The sequence below is a fragment of the Erinaceus europaeus genome (assembly GCF_950295315.1).
Source record: "Erinaceus europaeus chromosome 6 unlocalized genomic scaffold, mEriEur2.1 SUPER_6_unloc_53, whole genome shotgun sequence".
Lineage (NCBI taxonomy): Eukaryota > Metazoa > Chordata > Mammalia > Eulipotyphla > Erinaceidae > Erinaceus > Erinaceus europaeus.
This window is the reverse complement of record NW_026647162.1, coordinates 66,416-89,610: the sequence shown is the minus strand read 5'-3', so window position 1 is coordinate 89,610 and position 23,195 is coordinate 66,416. Positions and strand designations below refer to the sequence as shown.

At 43.3% G+C, this 23,195-nt stretch overlaps 1 long non-coding RNA gene across 1 annotated transcript in view; it reads right to left on the bottom strand.

Annotated features, from left to right (window-relative positions):
* Positions 1-11,234, bottom strand: part of LOC132536218 (uncharacterized) — a 99,780-nt gene extending 88,546 nt beyond the window's left edge. The window contains exon 1 of the long non-coding RNA XR_009547878.1: positions 11,189-11,234. This is a non-coding gene — a long non-coding RNA (uncharacterized LOC132536218). The remainder of the gene's footprint in view (positions 1-11,188) is intronic.
* Between the last annotated feature and the right edge of the window lie 11,961 nt (positions 11,235-23,195).

Here is a 23,195-nt window from a genome sequence, read left to right as displayed (position 1 = left end):
CTATATTTCTGCTGTAATCAGGTCTTCCTGTGGTTTTTGTTTTTATTTTTTTCATATCCTCCTAGATCATCCCCATTTATTTGCATATTTATTTATATATTTAGTCCCATATCACATGAGGGGTCATTTCTTCTGCCTGATATATTTTAACTTATAATTGAAGGGAACTTTTGACACACAATACATTTCCTTTTGCAGATACTACACACTACTACAACTACTGCTGCACTGTTTTTGACAGTGACATCCAATGCACAATGGATTAGTATTGCATGGCTCTAAAGAATGTTCACTATTTAAATTACAATGTTTTTAACTTCACAAATATTTATTCTGTTATTTCTTGGGGGATGAATGCTTTACAGTCAACTATTACATGTAATAGTGGGCAGGGGGGGTAATTTTTCACACTTTCCCTGTATTTCTGTACATCATTTGTAACTTTCTTATTGAGGAAGTGGAAACAGTCATAAATTGAGAGAGCAGAGCCCAAGCAGGAAGAGAGACAGAGAGACAGCTGAAGTTCTGATTTGACACTAGCCCAGCTTTTCCCTAGCTAAGTAAGTGGTGACCAGGGGCTCAAAACGGGGTCCTGGGCTACCACATAGTTCCCTGGCATCTCGACCAACTGTGCCTCCAACCCAAGCTCCCTTCGTTGTCCATGTAACTATCGATCTGCTCTAGGCACTTCTCACCTTCATATGCCAGAAACTTAACACTTGTCCCCTCCACCCATGAAACTTTGACCTTTTACTTGAGTGCAAAACAGCAACCGCAGTCCACATTATTTCAGGGAAAAGTGTGTGCGTCTCTGTAGGAGGGTGTGTGTGTGTGTGTGTGTGTGTGTGTAAGTGTACATAAGTGTGTTTCAGTTATGATTACTGCTGTTGTTTCTTTATTCCTGACGCAGATTCTTAGGAACTGGGATGTGCTATGACAAAGGAAGTTTCCACTGCACAAGTGGTTTTTCAAATATGAATGGCACATTGGATATTCTGGACACTGTTGTGCATTCTCCGAGGTGGTCCTCAGATGGGTTCTTTCCTTTGCTATTCCCATGCTGTCTGTAATTTTCTGTGTAGACTCAAAGAGTGGCATGGGGGAGCTCAGCTGCATTCTGCTGTGTGTCCACAAGATGGCAGCAAAGCCCATAGTTGAGTGTAGTGATTCTGTGGAATGAGGAGAACTCTGGGATTTGTGGCCCATGGACAGCAAGGTTAAAATTGACGTAGAGTGCCCTACACATCTGTTCTTTCCTGTGGGTGGGGGGATGCCCCATTTGGCTTTGCAAGTGGAAGGGGTTTCTCTCTTTGTCTGGGATGACTCTACTGGGAGCTTGTGAATCCCTGTGCTCAGCTGCATTCTGCTGGGTGTCCACAAGAGGGCAGCACCAGTGGGGGAACTAAGGCTCCATGGGTCAAGTGCCCTGAGTCACTGGGATATGAGAGTGGAGACAGTGTTTCTGGGTGTGCCCCAAGAGCATGGCCAGCCTAGCGCAAGCAGGCAGTGTCCTAAGGATGGTTCCATACAGGAGCTGTGTGGGTCGTGTTGGCAGAAACAGGGCCTTCAGAGGAAGACAGACAGTCCCAGGGGGCGAGTCTAAGAGCCTGTGCCCTCTGAGCCTGAGGGGAGGGCCCAGTGTGTATTCATAGAGACAGCTGACCAATTAGAGAAGAGGAACATCACCCTCAGGGGCGTGAACCAAGAGCTGGCCAGTGAGAACAGAGGAGGAGTTGCAAGGGCAGGACTCGGAGAGCAACCTTCTGAAGGAAGCCCACCAATGGGAGCTCAGGGCTGGCCTTAAAAGGTTGGGCATGCTTCCAGGAAGAGCGAAGCAGGGTTCAGCCCAGGGCCCTCCCTTGCAGAAGTTGTCCAGTGAGCATGTGTATAACTCCGTTTGTGCCTGTGCCTCTGTGGAATTGTGTGTCACTGTGAGAGTGTGTGTTTGTGTGTGTTTGTGTGTGTGTGTGTGTGTGGGAGGGAGAGACAGAGGGAACAACAGAATCACTGTGGCAAAGGTGATTTTGTGCAAAACACTTGGCACATTCTGATTTACATCTCAATATTGACACCATTGTAGCTCTCCTTGGCCCTTGGTCATTTTTTTTCTTTTCAGATGTAAAGACACTGAAGAGGGAGAGGTTTTTGCACTGAGGCTTCCACAATGAACTAGCAGCTGCCCTGTGTGTGTTGCCAGACTAGGAAACTTGTGGTGCCTGTCCATGTGGAGAGTCTCCTGGATGAGTTCCTTCTTGAGCCATTTTTCCTTGGTCCCGCTGGAGCTGCATCTAGCTAATGATTTGGAGATTTTACTCCTTTGGACAATTCTTTTCCTGATGCACAGTTTCTCTCCAGGTTTTAGCCATCAATTGTCTGAATGTCATATCTAATCCATTGTAGAAAATGACTGCATCAGTGTCTTTCTCTCTCTCTCTCTCTCTCTCTATATATATATATATATATACATATACATATACATATACATATACATATACATATACATATACATATACATATACATATACATATACATATACATATATGTATGTATATATGTAACATGTAGAGGTGTGAAAATATATTTTAGCTAGAGACCTGCACAGCTCTGGATTAGGGTAGTAATACACCTGGCCCTTCTGAACAACAGTCATGAGAGACATCTCACATAGCCATTCGTATACTTCTTGTCACTCTACAAATCTCTCTTAGCAGTAACTACAGCTGCCAAATATCTACTTCCCTCTTGCTCTTTTTGTCCACAGATCCTATCCCAAAACTTTAAATAAAATAAGAAATAGACATAGTTCAGTTCCCTGCACACAGGACAGGCTGAGGCTGAACCAGGGAGATGCAATACACCAACCTACATCTTGGCTGGAGCATCACTAAAATTACTTCCAATTTGGAGAGGCAAGGACAGTTTTGGAGAGTGGGCTGCAGGCCAAGTGTTGCTTCTCAGAGTGGGCTAAGACCTAGATGTTCTAAGTGTAACCTTTCCTCACAAACATAAAATAGCAATGCCAATTGTAAGAAGTATGCATGGGCAGAGGGTTTGTCTTCAGTGCTCTAGCACTGATCAACATAGGGCCAGAATTTCTGTCCTTTTCAGTCACTGTCATTCTGTCTCTCTGACTGTCTCTGCCTGCCTTCTTCACTGGACCCTTCATGGAAGTCAGTGCATGCATCATGAACTCGGTCTTCCTGGTGTTGAAATTTTCTTTTCTTTGCCCTTTGGATTATTTAGTCTCATGCATATGGCGTAGTACAGAGGGGAAGTGAGGAGACAGTGTTTCTGCTGCAGGTAACAGGCATATGTCCATCTCCAGCTGCAGCTGTCCAGGCCCTCTGTGCTTGACTCCCATTCTCCAGGGCCCTGTGGCTGACACTCAGTCTTAATGCAGCCCTCCTCAATTTCCTGCACCGAATCCTTGTCCTTATTCCATGAGAGACCAGGTCAAGAGAAGTGAAACTCTATCCCCATGGCACACACATTGTGCTTTCCCTCTATTAAGCCTAAAGTAAAGGATCTCTGGTATTGATGGCCACACCAGTGTCCAGATTTTCCTCGCAAAACGGAAGCTTCCAGGGTGCATAAAGAGGGTGTTTTGATGGCTGTGAAATGTCTTTTCCAAGTGCCTCATGGGGTTTCAAATCCTTTTGAAACCTGAAGTTCGTTCTTATATCTAGGGAATATTCTCACCTCTGGCCTGAAGGACCTCCCAACTAGGAGCACAGCTATCCCAGGGTCAGGACGTCTGCCAGCCTGATAGCTCCTGGAGGGATTCTTGAGTATGTCCTCAGGCACCAAGTGGTAACAGGTATTTCCAATTGCCTTTATTAGCAGCAGTCAGGCCCTCAGGTGAGGGGTGGGGCTGTGATCTCCACTGGAAGCTCCAAATTCAGCCAATGAAGGCATCCATCTTCCTTTTGTCTCTTCATGGAAAGGGCCCAGGGAGTTTGTGCTTCCTGCAAGCAGAGCGACTTTGTATGGGACACTCATGCATGCCTACCTCTGGGAATCTCTCTGAGTGTGATGTGTGGACACCAGTACACCATGATCAGGGATTGTGATTCCACAGCAGCAATTACCTAGCCGGACCCAAATGGTAGGTTTAAGGGGCCGGGTTCATCCACTATTGTTTGGTCAAACACAGTTCCCATCTATGTTGAAACACAGCTGTCTCTGGGTTCTTTCCAGGCTAGTAATCTGCGGCACTGAGCAGTGGACTGAGAGCCTGGAGGCAGAGTAGGCAGCCAAACATGACTGGACAGGCTCCTGCCCCTGAATTATAAGGGGTGCCCCAGCTACCCCATTGGCAGTATTCGGATGATAGTGAGGCATGGGATTGAATGGGGAACTCAGGAGAGCAAGACATGAGAGTCCCTTTGCATATGCATTCTTGCTTAGCCAGAATCTGGGCTAGCTGGCTTGCCCTGACTAGCTAGGTTCACTGTACATAAGTTGCAGGTGAGGCTGGCTACCTTGACACCCATGCTCTGAGACTACTACAGGTGAGCTCTGAGCACACACATACAGACAGACAAACACAAACACACAAACACATACACACACACATTACTGTCAGGTCTGGTAGTACAGCATATGGTGAAGGCTGGGGCTGTCTGTGGTCTGTGGGCATGAGAGCTGCTTCCTTACAATCTCTACAAGCCAGGTTTAACCTGTCATCAATGAACATAGTGTACGAGGTTTTTGAATTCTGGTCTCTTTCCAACTCATCTATTTCTCTTCTTGCCTTCTCTGTCTCTCTCACATGCTCTCACACACTCTGTCTTCACTCATTAATATTTTACTTATATACTTATTTTACTGACAGGCCCAGATATACAAAGAGAGTTACCAGAGCACTGCTGAGCTCTGGCTTGTTGTGTTGGTGCTTTCACCTAGGCTACTGGAGCCTCAGTTTGTAAGTCTTTCTGACACAAGCCATATTCTGTCTCCTCATTTCCATGCCTGTATCACTCAGAGTTTATAATAAAGATATGCATACATATATATTTATACAGATATATTTATATATCTGTCATTTTTATAATTGTCGACGTAAGTACTTGACCTTAATTCAGAATTACCACATTTATAACGGGCTAGTTTTTCAGAAATAATTGGCCATATAATTGGAGCAGCATTCAATACAAATATAAATAATAGAACCTTCCAATAGCATTTCTAATCGAGTTTCTATCAGCATCCTTATTGTAATTATCATAGCCCAGAACTTCCCGTCTTTTTCTAGTGTAAGCTTCAATACGTATGTGTGTGTTTTCTTTTTCCAGAAATATTAATTTCCCCGGATCCTGAAGTGTTAGGTAATTTTTGAAGCAGCCCTCTGTTTCCCAGCGGATGGTTTCTATGTTTCTGCTGTAATCAGGTCTTCTTGTGGTTTTGGTCTCCTTTTTTTATTTTCTCAAGTCCTCCTAGATCATCCCCATTCATTTGCATATTTATTTATTTATTCAGGTATCACATGAGGGGTCATTTCTTCTGCTTGATAGATTTTCTCTTATAATTGAAGGGAACTTTTGACGCACAATACATTTCCTGGGGCAAATAATACACACATATGGTGAAGGCTTGGGTTGTCTGGGTTCTGTGGGCATTAGAGCTGTTGCCTTACAATCTCTACAACCCAGGTTTGAACCTGTCATGAATAAACACAGTCTAGGGGTTTTTTGACTTATTGTCTATTTCCAAGTCTTCTATTTCTCTTCTCGCCTTCTCTTTCTCTGACACTCACAGGCTCTCACTCACTCTGTCTGCCCTCATTAATATTTTACCTATTTATTATTTTACTGACAGGCCCTGATATACAAAGAGAGTCACCAGGGCACTGCTGAGCTCTGGCTTGTTTTGTTGGCGATTTCACCTATGTTTCTGGAGCCTCAGCTTTGTAAGACTCTCTGGCACAAGCCATACTCTGTCTCCTCATAGCCATGCCAGTATAACTCATAGTTTATAATGAAGAAACACATACATATATGTATGTATGTATATATATATATATATATCAGTCATTTTTAGAATTGTTGATCTTAATGCAGAATTTTATTTTTTATTTTATTTGATCTTAATGCAGAATTACCACATTTATAGCAGCCTCCTTATTCAAAATAATTGGTCATATAGTTGGAGCAGGATTCACTACAATTATAAATTAGAAACCTTCCAGGAGCATTTCCAATAGCCTTTGTATCAGTATCCTTATTGTAATTATCATAGCACAGAACTTGCCACCATTTTCTAGTGTAAGCTTCAATATGTATGTGTTTCTTTTCTTTCTCAGGGATTCTTAATTTGCCTGGACCCTGAATTGTCGAGGAATATTTGAAGCAGCCCTCTGTTTCTCAGCAGATGTTTTCTATATTTCTGCTGTAATCAGGTCTTCCTGTGGTTTTTGTTTTTATTTTTTATTTTTTTCAAATCCTCCTAGATCATCCCCATATATTTGCATATTTATTTATATATTTACTCCGATATCACATGAGGGGTCATTTCTTCTGCCTGATAGATTTTCTCTTATAATTGAAGGGAACTTCTGACACACTGCCCCGACCAGCAGGGCGGTGAACAGGGGCTAGGAACCCAATGAAACCTGAAATGATAGGGACAAGAGACACGAAGAACGATAGCAAGTCAAGTTTCTGATCAAGCTCTAAAATTTTATTGAGAATACAGGCATTATAAGGCTTTGGGGAAGGAAGGGGAATGCTGGAGGAGGGGAAGGGGGAGCAAACTTCAAAGAGGAATGTTCCTTGCAACAAATGGCAGGAACCAAACTGCGTGTTGACTCACTTGTGTTGACTCACTTGATTACTGATAAATGGTTTACCTAAGGGGAAATGGCCTGCCCAGGGGGGAATTAACATTTGTCTTGAGGGGTTCCATTGTCTCAAAGCTTATCATCTATAAAGCAGAGAAATGGCTCCTGGCATATCCTCCCTTTGTTATAATTTTAAAATTGAGGCAGGCAATGTGTGTGAGGAGCAGAGACCCTGACAGCAGGTTTGGTGGGCTTAACCAGAGGAGGGAAGTATTGACCTGATTCCTCCCATGGGGTGGGTGCAAAACCAACCTTCCCGCATCTTATAAGGCTCTTGGTGTCTTTTTGGGGAGGGGAAGCAGAGCCACAGTTTCTAGGGAAACGATTTTTGTTGCTGACACCAACCTCCATGCAAATCAGGTTTGCTTCACGGGGGACTCAGAGGCGGACAATAGGGTCCTCCCCCTGCAGTGCTTTGCCTTGCATACCTTACTGGTGTCCTTGCCCTGCCATGGTTGGATGTCTCAATGCATAATTCTGAGTTTTATGCCATCCGAAAGGGGGTCTGTCATCCTCAGGTTCAGCCAGGCCTCTGTCAGCCAAATCAAGTCTGTGATAATGTATTTGCAAAGGGTTTAATGCCAAGGAGTCAATCTGCTGTTTTATAAAATCAGTAATCTTATTAAAAATAAAGGGTCCTAAGGTAACCATTAACAAAAGACTAATAAGGGCCTCATAAGGGGCTCTGTAGTGACTCAAGACTATTTGTGGTGGAGTCTATAACCTGTTGTAATTTGTCAGAAAATTTATGGGAGGAATATATAGAGTGTCCTAGCGTGCCACCAGCAAGTCTAAGGGAAGCAGTCAGTGGATGTGATGTCCAGGGGAAGAAACACAGCACATCTGGTCTTCTGGTCAGCGCCAACTGATGAAATTTTCTTCTTCTGGTCAGCTGTGGAACAAGCAAAACTAGGAGGCAAGGACCAGGTAGAGAAGAATTGACATGAAAATATAGGATGGTGTTTACCAAAACACAGAGGAGGTGCATACACATTAGAAGTCAAGGTGAGGTTCCTTGAACATTGAGGAATATTTTGAGAAAAGTGAGCAGTCAATAAACATGCAAAGATGAAGTCAGCAGTGGTAGGTCAGCAGAAAGAGAAGACTTGGATAAGCTGGTGAGGTTAGCTGGAGTATATACTGCCATGGAGTCCTTTGTGGTAAGGACTTGCCAACAGGGACTCTGTGGATTTTGAAAGAGCAATGTCATCCACCATAATAAAAAGAAAACAAACATGGACATCCAGTGTTGAAAAAAGAGAAAAAGGAAATATGTCTCTGTGACTGGAAAAGTGGGTGGCTTTGTCAATGAGATATAATAAATGGACAATTCAAATTTTTGTAAATATTAAAAAGATTTAGTATGTTACTTCATTGACACTTTAGCCAACTGAATACTGAGGGGTGCATTGGCTTTTATCAATGGAGATGAATCTTAAAAGTCTGAATAGCAAGATCTTAATTAAACAATGTAGGAGCCAGTAAAGTGCTCTCACTATGGCAGGTCAAGCGTTATAATTTTAAGAGGCTTGTAAAAAAATGAGAAAAATTTAGGATATGAGTGACTTTAGGAGACATCACACACACATAAATAAAAATTAAAAATGTTTAGTTTTAAATCTTACCATATGAGCAGTCAGTTCTTCATGTAAAGATGTACCTATAATTATTTACTTAGGGAGAGAACTTGTACCAAGTTAATTGATGATCTAATGGTTAGAATTGACTTGTTTTTTTTATATGATTTTAGAAGGCTCTTTATTAGAATAAACCAATATGTTATAGAAAGTCAATACCTAATGTGTTGACATGATAAAATATTTACCATTTTTAGCATTATTTTAAACTGATTAGACAGTTTAAGTACACTATTATACATTTAGTTTACTAAGATCTTTACTCATCACAAGGCTATCATGAGTAAGCATAGATATAAAACTTTTAATAGATTTTGTTCCTTAGAACTCTAATATGGCAACTTAAAAGGCTAAAATAAAACCTCATAGTTTAAATATTCAAAATATTAATTTTGTTAAATCATGATTTGCCAAAACAAATCTTCTATCAGACCAAAAACATAATGTATTACCTTAATTTATCAAGAATAAACCTCTGGCAGTGTCTTAAAACAAACCAGATAATTTTTAAAAGCAGAAAGATATAAAGAGGAAAACCAGCGCAAGAGCCTCTGGCATGTAAATAATCAACATAACTATTGTGTTATCTTTTACTAACCCAAGCCAGTTTTGCCTGTTTAGTTGAGAAAGTATTTTAAAAGTTTTTTTTTTTTTTTGAAATCACTTAAACAATTTTAAGTAAAATGTTAAACTTTGTTTGTTAGGATCTTTGTTTATCACAAAGCTATCACACCCTTAGGGCAGCTATGAACAAGGGTGGGTACACAACTTAATTGATCTTTCACTTTGATTTAGATAGGTAACTTAAAAAGCTAAGATAAACCTTAAAGCTGAAATGTTAAAATAAATTTTTACTGTTAACATTTCTTTTAGATGACCATTTTACACTAAATAATTTTGTTGAATCACATCTGTTGAATAAAAAAATTTATCAGGCCAGGAATAGCACGTTTAACCCTTTTTTTCCTGGCAAGGCCACTGCTCTACACTGACTGGGTTATTAGAAAGTCAGTTCAAGCATGGAATTAAATTAACAAACAGTGGCAGTTGGTATTGAGGTGCTGGTAATATCTACAATTTTCACAAGAGTGAGAGAGACTACAGAGGCATTTTACCATGCATAGATATCTCAGAAAATCTTTTTAACTAATGAATTGATGCTGATATTAGCTATCAGAAGGACGAAATTGTCTTATATTTTACTCTGGTAAAGGTGCCAACTCTATGAGTCTGGATCTTTAAAACCACATTTAGCTTAACTAAATCTTATTTAAAACTTAAAACAAACTTTAGTTACTTAGGGGTTAACACACATTAATGAAAACAAGGTTAGCACAGACTTAAAACATACATTCTTGGTGAAAGGAAAATTTTCCCTTTGAAAAACCGCTTTGGATTTTGGATTCCTAACTCACAGACTCGCTACCCCCCCAAGGAGGGGCCTTTGTGGCTTAGGGGAATGATTGACTGACTGAATTTTCCAATCTGTGGAGCAGGGGCTCTGTGCCATGATTGGCTGTGCGGGCGGAACAGGCGGGCTTAGTTTACTGCAGCCGCGCAGAGAAAAATCTTTAAAATTCTTTTTCTGGGCTAAGGTACATTTTACAGTTTTAAAGAAAGTGGTCTAATCAGTATTATTGGTCAAGTCAAGGACCGGAGCACAAAACGGAGGGGCGGTGGTGTAGGGAGGCAGTCTGGACAAGGAAGAGCATAGGGGTTAGGGCTAGCCAGTTTGAGCCTGGCTCCGAGTAACAGGGAAAGCCAAAACCGGGTTTGATTTGGATGGTTTAGTTTTAGCTTTAGGGATTGGGCTTTTTGGTGAGGATAAAAATGTAAGCTCTTCTGTAACTGCAGCTATTTCTTTCATTAATTGAAGCTGCTCTCTCCGGTCAGCAAGGACCTTGGGGAGGGTGGAAATTCCTGTAAGGGCTCCTGAGCGTACCCACCTGTCAGAGGGATTGTCAAGAAGAGGGTCAGGCTGGAGAGCAGGGGCACGGATATAGGGAGGGGAATTAAAGGGAGGAGGATACCAATCGGGATTGTAGTATATGGCAGCCTCTTTTTCAGCAAAGCCTCATTCTCTGCGGGAAGTGCTTCAGGAGACGGGGGGCTTTGTGGGAGGTTTTGTAAAACTGGATAGAGGCAGGGGAAAGAATGCTGGGTTTCTTCCTCATGTGAATTAGCAATAGGAGGGTCAATGAAGGGAACTTTAGTCAGTGAGGTGGAACCTGTAGGGATGGGAACAGGGCTTTTACTTTCAATGGGTGCTGGGAGGCTTTTATTTTGACTGGGTACTGGGGGATCAAGATCAATAATCACAGAAGGGCATGGGGATGGGGACTTTGTCCTGGACGGCGGACTAGAAAGTTGCCGGAGGACTTTTTCACCCTCTGTAATAAGGTTTTTAATATCAGGGTGATTATTATAGATTTTTAAGATATCATTAATTAAATTCCAGTAACAAAAGGCAGAAACAGGTACACGTTCAGGACCAAAAGACTGATAGTGATCGTTAAGACAATCAACAATTCTCCAACGTTTCTCATATATAGTGCCTTCCTGGGGGAACCAGGGGCAAATATTTTTAATATAATCTAAAAACTTCTTTAATTCTTTCTTTTTAACCCTAGTTCCTCATGTCTTGAGTGACTCCTTGAGTCCTTTAATGAATAAATCTTGTTTGCTAAATTCATGTCCCATGGTTTTGCTTACCTCAGCCGCTGTGAACACTCTCCTCCAGATGCGTCTCACGGGCGGGTATTTCCGTGGCGATCTCTGCGAGTCTTTGCGTTACCCCCCTCGGGCTGCAGTGACTCTGTGAATTCGGGTAGGCCTACCCTCTCTATCAGCGGAGTTTCTAGGTCTAGAAGGCTTCTTCACCCCATGATCCGGGCGCCAGAATGCCCCGACCAGCAGGGCGGTGAACAGGGGCTAGGAACCCAATGAAACCTGAAATGATAGGGACAAGAGACACGAAGAACGAGAGCAAGTCAAGTTTCTGATCAAGCTCTAAAATTTTATTGAGAATACAGGCATTATAAGGCTTTGGGGAAGGAAGGGGAATGCTGGAGGAGGGGAAGGGGGAGCAAACTTCAAAGAGGAATGTTCCTTGCAACAAATGGCAGGAACCAAACTGTGTGTTGACTCACTTGTGTTGACTCACTTGATTACTGATAAATGGTTTACCTAAGGGGAAATGGCCTGCCCAGGGGGGAATTAACATTTGTCTTGAGGGGTTCCACTGTCTCAAAGCTTATCATCTATAAAGCAGATAAATGGCTCCTGGCAACACACAATACATTTCCTTTTGCAGATACTAAACACTTCTACAGCTACTACTGCACTGTTTTTGAAAGTGACATCCAATGCACAATGTATTAGTATTGCATGGCTCTAAAGAGTGTTCCATATTTAACCTACAGTGTTTTTAACCTCACAAATATTTATTCTGTTCTTTCTTGGGAGATGAATGATTTACAGTCAACAGTTACATGTAATAGTGGCTAAGGGGGTAATTTTTCCCACTTTCCCTGTATTTCTGTACATCATTTGTAACTTTCTTATTGAGGAGAAGGAAACAGTCATAAATTGAGAGAGCAGGGCCCAAGCAGGAAGAGAGACAGAGAGACAGCTGCAGCTCTGAATTGCCCCTAGCCCAGATTTTCTCTAGCTGGGTAAGTGGTTACCAGGGACTCAAAATGGGGTCCTGGGCTTCCACATAGTTCTCTGGCATTCTTGCTTAGCCAGAATCTGGGCTACTGACTTTCCCTGACCAGCTAGGTTCTCTATACGTAAGTTGCAGATGAGACTGGCTACCTTGACACCCATGCTCTGAGACTATTACAGGTGAGCTCTGAGCACACACAGACACACATACAGACAGACAGACACACACACACACACACACACACACACACACATTATTGTCAGGTCTTGTAGTACAGCATATGGTGAAGGCTGGGGATGTCTGGGATCTGTGGGCATGAGAGTTGCTGCCTTACAATCTCTATAAGCCAGGTTTGAACCTATCATCAATGAACACAGTGTAGGAGGTTTTTGAATTCTGGTCTCTTTCCAACTCATCTATTTGTCTTCTCGCCTTCTCTGTCTCTAACTCTCACATGCTCTCACACACTGTCTTCACTCAATAATATTTTACTTATATACTTATTTTACTGACAGGCCCAGATATACAAAGAGAGTTACCAGAGCACTGATGAGCTCTGGCTTGTTGTGTTGGCGATTTCACCTAGGCTACTGGAGCGTCAGTTTGTAAGTCTTTCTGACACAAGCCATATTCTGTCTCCTCATTTCCATGCCAGTATCACTCAGAATTTATAATAAAGTGATTTTTTTGCAAATACTTGGTACATTCTGATTTACAGCTCAATATTGACACCCTGTAGCTCTTTGGCCCTTGGTCACATTTCTTCTTTTCAGATGTAAAAACACTGAAGAGAGACAGGTTTTTGCCCTGAGGCTTTCACTGGGAACTAGGAGATGCACTGTGTCTGTTGCCAGACTAGGAAACTTGTGGTGTCTGTCCATGTGGAGAGTCTCCTTGATGAGTTACTTCTCAATCCTTCTTCGCTCTGTCCCATTGGAGCTGCATATAGCTAATGATTTAGAGATTTTACTCCTTTGGACAATTATTTTCCTGATGCACAGTTTCTCTCCAGGTTTTAGCAATCAGTTGTCTGTATGTCATATCGAATCCATTGTCGAAAATGACTACATCAGTGTCTCTCTCTCTCTCTCTCTCTCTCTCTCTCTATATATATATATATATATATATATATATATATATATATATACATATATATACATATACATGTACATGTACATGTACATGTAGAGGTCTGAAAATATTTTTTTAGCTAGAGAACTGCACAGCTCTGGATTAAGTTAATAATGCGGATACACTTGGCCCTTCTGAGCCACAGTCATGAGAGACATCTCACAGAGCCATTCGTATACCTCTTATCACTCTACAAATCTCTCTCAGCACAAACTACCGCTGCTAAATCATCTACTTCCCTCTTGCACTATTTGTCCACCGAGTCCTATCCCAAAATTGCAAATCAAAGAAGAAATAGACAGTGCAGTTCCCTGCACACAGGACAGTCTGAGGCTGGACCAGGGAGATGCATTATGCCAGCCTGCATCTTGGCTGGAGCATCACTAAGTCTAAGTCCAAATTGGAGAAGCGAGGGCAGTTTTGGAGAGTGGGCTGCAGGCCGAGTGTTGCTTCTCAGAGTGGGCTAAAACCTAGATGTTCTAAGTGTAATCTTTCCTCACAAACATAAAATATCAATGCCATTTTTAAGAAGTATGCATGGGCATGGAGGGCCAGAATTTCTGTCCTTTTCAGTCACTGTTATTCATCTCTCTGACTGTCTCTACGTGCCTTCTTCACTGGGACCTTACTGGAAGTCAGTGCATGAATCAGGAACTCGGTTTTCCTGATGTTGAAATTTTTCTTTCTTTGCCCTTTGGATTATATGGTCTCGTGCATATGGCTTAGTACAGAGGGGAACTGAGGAGACAGCGATCCTGCTGCTGGTAATAGTCATATGTCCATCTCCAACTGCAGATTTCCAGGCCCTCTGTGCTTGACTCCCATTCTCCAGGACCCTGAGACTGACACTCAGCCTAAATGCAGCCCTCCTCAATTTCCTGCATGACATCCTTGTCCTTATTCCATGAGAGCCCAGGTCGAGTAGTGAAACTCTATCCCCCTGGCACACACATTGTTTTTTCCTCTAATGGGCCCAATGTAAGGGATCTGTGGTACTGATGGCCACACCAGTGTCCAGATTTTCCACGCAAAACGGAAGCTTCCAGGGTTCAGAAAGAGGGTGTTTTGATGGCAGTGGAATGTCTTTTCCAAGTGCCTCATGGGGTTTCAAATCCTTTTGAAACCTGAAGTTCTTTCTTGTATCTAGGGAATATTCTCACCTCTGACCCGAAGGCCCTCCCAACTAGGAGCACAGCTATCCCAGGGTCAGGAGGTCTGCCAGCCTGCTAGCTCCTGGAGGGATTCCTGAGTATGTCCTCAGGTCCCAAGTGGCAACAGGTGTTTCCAATTTCATTTATTAACTGAAGCCAGACCCTCAGGTGAGGGGAGGGGCTGTGATCTACACTGGATGCTCCTTATTTAGCCAATGGAGGCATCCATATTCTTTTGTCACTCCATAGCAAGGGCCCTGGGAGTTTGTGCTTCCTGCATGCAAAGCGACATTGTATGGGGCACTCATGCATGCCTACTTCTGGGAATCTCTCTGAGTGTGATGTGTGGACACCAGGACACCATTATCAGGGATTGTGAGGCCACAGGAGCAATTGCCTTAGTCAGACCCAAAGGGTAGGTGTAAGGGGCCGGGTTCATCCACTATTGCTTGGTCAAACACAGTTCCCATCTATGATGAAACACAGCTCTTTCTGGGTTCTTTCCGGGCTTGTAACCTGCTGCCCTGAGCAGTGGACTGAGAGCCTGGAGGCTGAGTAGGTAGCCAAATGTGACTGGACAACGTCCTGCCCCTGAATTCTGAGGGGTGCACAGCTTCCCCCGTTGGCATTTTTTGGATGATAGTGAGGTATGAGATTGAATCGGGAACTCAGGAGAGCGAGAAATGAGAGTCCCTTTGCATATGCATTCTTGCTTAGCCAGAATCTGGGCTAGCTGGCTGGCCCTGACCAGCTAGGTTCTCTGTAAATAAGTTGCAGGTGAGGCGGGCTACCTTGCCACCCTTTCTCTGAGACTACTATAGGAGAGCTCTGAGCACACACAGACACACACAGACAGACAGACAGACAGACAAACACACACACACACACACATTACTGTCAGGTCTGGTAGTACCGCATATGGTAAAGGCTGGGGCGGTCTGGGGTCTGTGGGCATGAGAGCTGCTGCCTTACAATCTCTACAAACCAGGTTTGAACCTTTCATCAATGAACAGTGTAGGAGGTTTTTGAATTCTGGTCTCTTTCCAACACATCATTCCTCTTCTAGCCTTCTTTGTCTCTAACTCTCACATGCTCTCACACACTCTGTCTTCACTCATTAATATTTTACTTATATACTTATTTTACTGACAGGCCCAGATATACAAAGAGAGTTACCAGAGCACTGCTGGGCTCTGGCTTGTTGTGTTGGCGATTTCACCTAGGCTACTGGAGCCTCAATTTGTAAGTCTTTCTGACACAAGCCATATTCTGTCTCCTCATTTCCATGCCAGTATCACTCAGAGTTTAATAATAAAGTGATTTTTTTTGCAAAACACTTGGTACATTCTGATTTACAGCTCAATATTGACACCATTGTAGTTCTCTTTGGCCCTTGGTCACTTTTCTTCTTTTCAGATGTAAAAACACTGAAGAGGGAGAGGTTTTTGCCCTGAGGCTTGCACTGGGAACTAGCAGCTGCCCTGTGTGTGTTTCCAAACTAGGAAACTTGTGGTGCCTGTCCATGTGGAGAGTCTCCTTGATGAGTTACTTCTCAAGCCTTTTTCGCTCTGTCCCATTGGAGCTGCATATAGCTAATGATTTGGAGATTTTACTCCTTTGGACAATCTTTTCCTGATGCACAGTTTCTCTCTAGGTTTTAGCAATGAATTCTTTGAGTGTCTTATAGAATCCATTGTAGAAAATGACTACATCAGTGTCTAGCACTCTCTCTCTATATATATATATATGTAACATGTAGAGGTCTGAAAATATTTTTTATCTAGAGACCTGCACAAATCTGGATTAGGGTAGTAATGCGGATACACCTGGCCCTTCTGAGCCACAGTCATGTGAGACATCTCGCAGAGCCATTCGTATACCTCTTATCAGTCTAAAAATCTCTCTCAGCACAAACTACCGCTGCCAATCATCTATTTCCCTCTTGCTCTTTTTGTCCACCGAGTCCTATCCCAAATCTGTAAATCAAAGAAGTAATAGAAATAGTGTAGTTCCCTGCAGACAGGACAGGCTAAGGGTGGACCAGGGAGATGTAATACTCCAGCCTGCATCTTGGCTGGAGCATCACTAAGACTACTTCCAATTTGGAGAGGCGAGGGAAGTTTTGGAGAGTGGGCTGCCAGTCAATTGTTGCTTCTCAGAGTGGCTAAATCCTAGATGTCCTAAGTGTTACCTTTCCTCACAAACATAAAATAGCAATGCCACTTGTAAGAAGTATGCATGGGCATTGAGGGTTTGTCTTTAGTGCTCTGGCACTGATCAACACAGGGCCAGAATTTCAGTCCTTTTCTGTCTCTGTCATCCTGTCTCTCTGACTCTCTCTATGTGCCTTCTTCACTGGACCCTTACTGGAAGTCAGTGCATGCATCGTGAACTCAGACTTTCTGGTGTTGAAATTTTCCTTTCTTTGCCCTTTGGATTATTTAGTCTCGTGCGTATGGTGTAGTACATTGGGGAAATGTGGAGACAGCATTCCTGCTGCAGGTTCCAGGCATATTTCCATCTCCAGCTGCAGCTGTCCAGGCCCTCTGTGCTTGACTCCCATTCTCCTGGGCCCTGAGGCTGACATTCCGCCTAATTGCAGCCCTCCTCAATTTCCTGCACCGCATCCTTGTCCTTATTCAATGAGAGCCCAGGTCAAGAGAAGTGAAACTCTATCCCCCTGGCACACACATTGTGCTTTCCCTCTATTGGGCCAAATGTAAAGGATATGTGGTACTGATGGCCACGCCAGTGTCCAGATATTCCACGCAAAATGGAAGCTTCCAGGGTTCAGAAATAGGGTTTTTTGATGGCTGTGAAATGTCTTTTCCAAGTGCCTCATGGGGTTTCAAATCCTTTTGAAACCTGAGGTTCTTTCTTGTATCTAGAGAAGATTCTCATCTCTAACCAGAAGGGCCGCCCAACTAGGAGCACATCTATCCCGGTGTCTGGAGGTCTGCCAGCCTGCTAGCTCCTGAAGGGATTCCTGAGTATGTCCTCAGGGCCCAAGTGGTAACAGGTGTTTCCAATTGCCTTTATTAGCAGCAGCCAGGCCCTCAGGTGAGGGGAGGGGTTGTGATCTCCACTGGAAGCTCCTAATTCAGCCAATGGAGGCATCCATCTTCCTTTTGTCTCTGCATAGCAAGGGCCCGGGAGTTTGTGCTTCCTGCAAGCAGAGCAACTTTGTATGGGACAATCATGGATGCCTACTTCTGGGAATCTCTCTGAGTGTGATGTGTGGAAACCAGGACACCATGATCAGGGATGTGAGGCAACAGGAGCAATTGCCTTACCTGGACCCAAAGGGTAGTTGTAAGGGGCCGGGTTCATTCACTAATGTTTGGTCGAACACAGTTCCCATCTATGTTAAAACACAGCTCTGGGTACTTTCTGGGCATGTAGTCTTCTTCCCTGAGCAGAGAACTGAGAACCTGGAGGCTGAGTAGGCAGCCAAACGTGACTGGACAGGTTCATGTGCCTGAATTATGATGGGTGCCCCAGCTTCCGACCTTGGCAGTGTTTGGATGATAGTGAGGCATGGGATTGAATCGGGAACTCAAGAGAGCAAGACATGAGAGTCCCTTTGCATATGCATTCTTGCTTAGCTAGAATCTGGGCTAGCTGGGTTCTCTGTACATAAGTTGATTGTGAGGCTGGCTACCTTGACACCCATGCTCTGAGACTACTACAGGTGAGGTCTGAGCACACACAGACACACACAGACAGACAGACAGACAGACAAACACATTACTGTCAGGTCTGGTAGTACAGCATATGGTGAAGGCTGGGGCTGTCTGGGGTCTGTGGGCATGAGAGCTGCTGCCTTACAATCTCTACAAGCCAGATTAGAACCTGTCATCAATGAACACAGTGTAGGAGGTTTTTGAATTCTGTTCTCTTTCCAACTCATCTATTTCTCTTCTTGCCTTCTCTGTCCCTAACTCTCACATGCTCTCACACACTCTGTCTTCACTCATTAATATTTTACTCATATACTTATTTTACTGACAGACCCAGATATACAAAGAGAGTTACCAGAGCACTGCTGAGCTCTGGCTTGCTGTGTTGGTGATTTCACCTAGGTGTTAGCGAGTGAAATCAAACCACCATCCACTGCAAGGAAGTAAAAGATGTTTATTCACGAATTGCAATCCGGGCCGAGATGGTGACTGGTGTTAGTCTACCAAGCTCGACCCTGAACAAAGCTCAAACCATACAATTTATAGGAATTCTGACTACACTCAGGGAGGGGGAACACATCACCTTATCTGCCTATATCCAATCATTTCAAACTTATCAAATGCCTGATCCATTCAGAGCAAAGCATGGGCTATTTCTAAACATTGCACCAGACCAATAGGTCATTGCCAAAGTGGGGGTCACCACATTCTTTAGTTCTTTGTTGGGACCACCGACCATCTGTTTGCAATCTATCGGGCCATCATTTGTCAGGCCATTTTTACCTGTCTGGTAACAGTATTCTGTTGCAGAGGTCATGAGGAGTCCTGCTTGCTGCAGGGTCTGTCAAAATAATTGATGGCCTCTCAGGTTCTGTCGAGGGGAAAAGGGCAAGGAATTTTCCACCTCACTGGTCAGGAAGGCAAAAAGCAACTATATTTAAACTATTCTTAAAACTCAAACTTAAAAAGCAACTATAACTATTTTAGAGTTACTGCCTCTAACACTAGGCTAATGGAGCTTCAGTTTGTAAGTCTTTCTGACACAAGCCGTATTCTGTCTCCTCATTTCTATGCCAGTATCACTCAGAGTTTATAATAAAGATATACATATATATACACATATATATTTATATATCTGTCATTTTTAGAATTGTCGACCTATGTATTTGACCTTAATTCAGAATTACCACATTTATAACAGCCTAGTTTTCCAGAAATAATTGGCCATATAGTTGGAGCAGCATTAAATACAAAAATAAATAATAGAACCTTTCAGTAGCATTTCTTTTTTTAATTTTTTATTTAAGAAAGGATTAATGAACAAAAACATAAGGTAGGTGGGTTACAACTCCACACAATTCCCACCACCCAATCCCCATAACCCACCCCCTCCCATGTTAGCTTTCCCATTCTCTAGCCCTCTGGGAGCATGGAACCAGGGTCATTGAGGGTTGCAGAAGGTAGAAGGTCTGGCTTCTGTAATTGCTTCCCCACTGAACATGGGCGTTGACTGGTCAGTCCATACTCCCAGTCTGCCTTTCTCTTTCCCTAGTAAGGTGTGTCTCTGGGGAAGCAGAGCTCCCGGACACATTGGTGGGGTCTTCAATCCAGGGAAGCCTAGCCAGCATCCTGGTCGCTTCTAGAACCTGGTGATTGAAAAGTGAGTTAACATATGAAGCCAAACAATTTGTTGAGCAATCATGGATTCCAAGCTTGGAATAGTAGAGAGGAAGTGTTAGGGAGGTACTCACTGCAAACTCTAGTGTACTTCTGCTTTCAGGTATATATTTTGCAGTAGTTTATGGATACGTGTGCACATAAGCTCTCTCTCACAGAAACTGGTGTATATCTAGGTTATGGGACTTTGTTAGAAAGTGAACTACCTGAGATGAAATTAGAGTGTACTATAAAAGGAAAGGTCTCACCCGAGTAATGAAGCTGAAGGGTTGTCATTCCACATGTGAAGTCTCTGGATACAGTCTGAGGTGAAGCATGTTGAGGTGGCAATCGTTGCTTTGGTTAGGTTGTGATCGGAGGATGCAATATTATTTGGTTTGGATTGGGAGATGCATACGGGAAAGTGGGCCCTATCCAAGGGTTCCAGGACTGGGGGAAGTAGGGGCTCTGTAGTGGAGATGTGAGGTTCCTGCTGTCTTAGGGTTCAAACAGATAATCGATAGTTAATTATCATCACATTATTTGTTAATTGGGTTAACATTGAAAAGTCCCTTTGTTATGGTTTGCTGTACAGTATCCAGTATCTTGTATATAGCTGTGCTATTGGATGCTTCTAATCTACTTGGTCTAGGCTTTTGAGAGAGTCTGCATATCAAATACGTAGCCTATGTATTAAAAAGATTCAGTTTGTCTTTTGAGAAACTTTGAGACATACAATTGATTTCCTCCCTCTCATATTAATTAACTACTGATTTATATGTCTACATTTTGCTAGGAGTGTACATAAACACCATTCCCACCACCAAAGGACTGTGACCCATCCCCCCCGCCCACTCCCACTCCCCACTGGCCCAGGAAGCTGCATGTCTACCCCTCACCACTGGGTTTTTACTTTGGTGCCCTACTTACAATTTCATCAGGTCCTGCTTTTAGTTTCCCTTTCAGATCTTCTTACTCAGCTTCTGTTGATGAGTGGGATCATCCCATACTCATCTTTATCTTTCTGACTTAGTTCACTTAACATAATTCCTTCTATCTCTGTCCAAGATGGGTCAGTGAAGGTGGGTTAATTGTTCTTGATAGCTGCATAGTATTCCATTGTGTATATATACCACAGCTTTCTCAGCCACTCATCTGTTCTTGGGCACCTGGGTTGCTTCCAGGATTTAGCTATTATGAATTGTGCTGCTATGAACATAGGAGTACACACCTCTTTTTGGTTGGGTATTATGGAGTCCTTGGGGTATAACCCAGGAGAGGAATTACTGGATCATATGGAAGGTCCATGTCTAGCCTTGTGAGAGTTTTCCAGACTGCTCTCCACAGAGGCTGTACCAATTTACATTCCCACCAGCAATGTAAAAGGGTTCCTCTGTCCCCACATCCTCTCCAGCATTTATTGCTGCTGTCCTTTTTGATGTATGCCATTCTTACAGGAGTGAGGTGGTATCTTAGTGTTGTCTTAATTTGCATTTCTCTGACAATCAGTGACCTAGAGCAGTTTTTCATATGTTTGTTAGCCTTTTGAATCTCCTCTGAGGTGAATGTTTTGTTCATTTCATCTGCCCATTTTTGGATGGGGTCATTTGCTTTTTTGGTGCTAAGTTTGCTGAGCTCTTTATATATTTTGGTGATTAGTTTCATGTCTGATGTCTGGCATGTGAAGATCTTCTCCCATTCTGTGAGGGGTCTCTCTGTTTGTTCAATAGTTTCTTTGGATGTGCAGAAGCTTTTCAATTTGATGTAGTCCTGTTGTTTTTATTATTTTTTATGTTTTCAAATCCTCCTAGATCATCCCCAAATATTTGCATATTTATTTATATATTTAGTCCGATATCACATGAGGGGTCATTTCTTCTGCCTGATAGATTTTCTATTATAATTGAAGGGAACTTTGGACACACAATACATTTCCTTTTGCAGATACTACACACTACTACAACTACTAATGCACTGTTTTTGATAGTGACATCCAATGCACAATGGATTAGTATTGCATGGCTCAAAAGAATGTTTCCTATTTAACCTACAAAGTTTTTAACCTCACAAATATTTATTCTGTTCTTTCATGGGGGATGAATGGTTTACAGTCAACAGTTACATGTAATAGTGGCTATGGGGGTAATTTTTCCCACTTTCCCTGTATTTCTGTACATCATTTGTAACTTTCCTATTGAGGAGAAGGAAACTGTCATAAATTGAGAGAGCAGGGCCCAAGCAGGAAGAGTGACAGAGAGACAGCTGCAGCTCTGATTTGCCACTAGCCCAGCTTTTCCCTAGCTGGGTAAGTGGTGACCAGGGGCTCAAAATGGGGTCTTGGGCTTCCACATAGTTCTCTGGCATTCTTGCTTAGCCAGAATCTGGGATAGCTGGCTTGCCCTGACCAGCTATGTTCTCTTTACATAAGTTTCAGGTGAGGCTGGCTACCTTGACACACATGCTCTGAGACTACTACAGGTGAGCTCTGAGCACACAAAGATACACACAGACAGACAGACACACAAACACACACACATTACTGTCAGGTCTGGTAGTACAGCATATGGTGAAGACTAGGGCTGTCTGGGGTCTGTGGGCATGAGAGATGCTGCCTTACAATCTCTACAAGCCAGGTTTGAACCTGTCATCAATGAACACAGTGTAGGAGGTTTTTTAATTCTGGTCTCTTTCCAACTCATCTATTTCTCTACTCGCCTTCTCTAACTCTCACATTCTCTGACTGGCTGGGGGCGTGTCCGTGGAACAACAGGCCAATCAAAGTCGAGATGATGTGGCTGATGGGCGGGCCTTCCAGAGGCTGCCCAATGAGCGTGCTCCAAGGCCGTGTTGGTGGTGCTCAAGGCCGCTGGCCAATCGCTCACTAGGGGCCAGGACCCTCCTGGGCGTGTCCAAGCACACTGGCCAATGAGATTGCTGGCAGGGGTTCTGGACTTGGCCTAGGCCTCTGGCCTATCAGAGCATGGCTGGCGCCCTGTGAGCTGGCCATTTGAAGGAAGCCTGACTTTGAGAGCTCAGAGCTGTCCTTAAAAGGCTGGGCGTTCTTCCAGGAAGTGAGAAGCAGGGTTCAGCCCAGGGCCCTGCCTTGCAGAAGCTGTCAAGTGCGCATGTGTATAACTCCGTTTGTGCCTGTGCCTCTGTGGATGTGTGAGTGTGTGACTGTGAGAGTATGTGTTTGTGTGTGTGTGTGTGTGTGAGAGAGAGAGACAGAGAGAACAACAGAATCACTGTGGCACAGGTGATTTAGTGCAAAACTCTTGGCACATTCTGATTTACAGTTCAATATTGACACCATTGTAGCTCTCCTTGGCCCTAGGTCACTTTTCTTCTTTTCAGATGTAATGACACTGAATAGGGAGAGGTTTTTGCCCTGAGGCTTGCACTGGGAACTAGCAGCTGCCCTGTGTGTGTTGCCA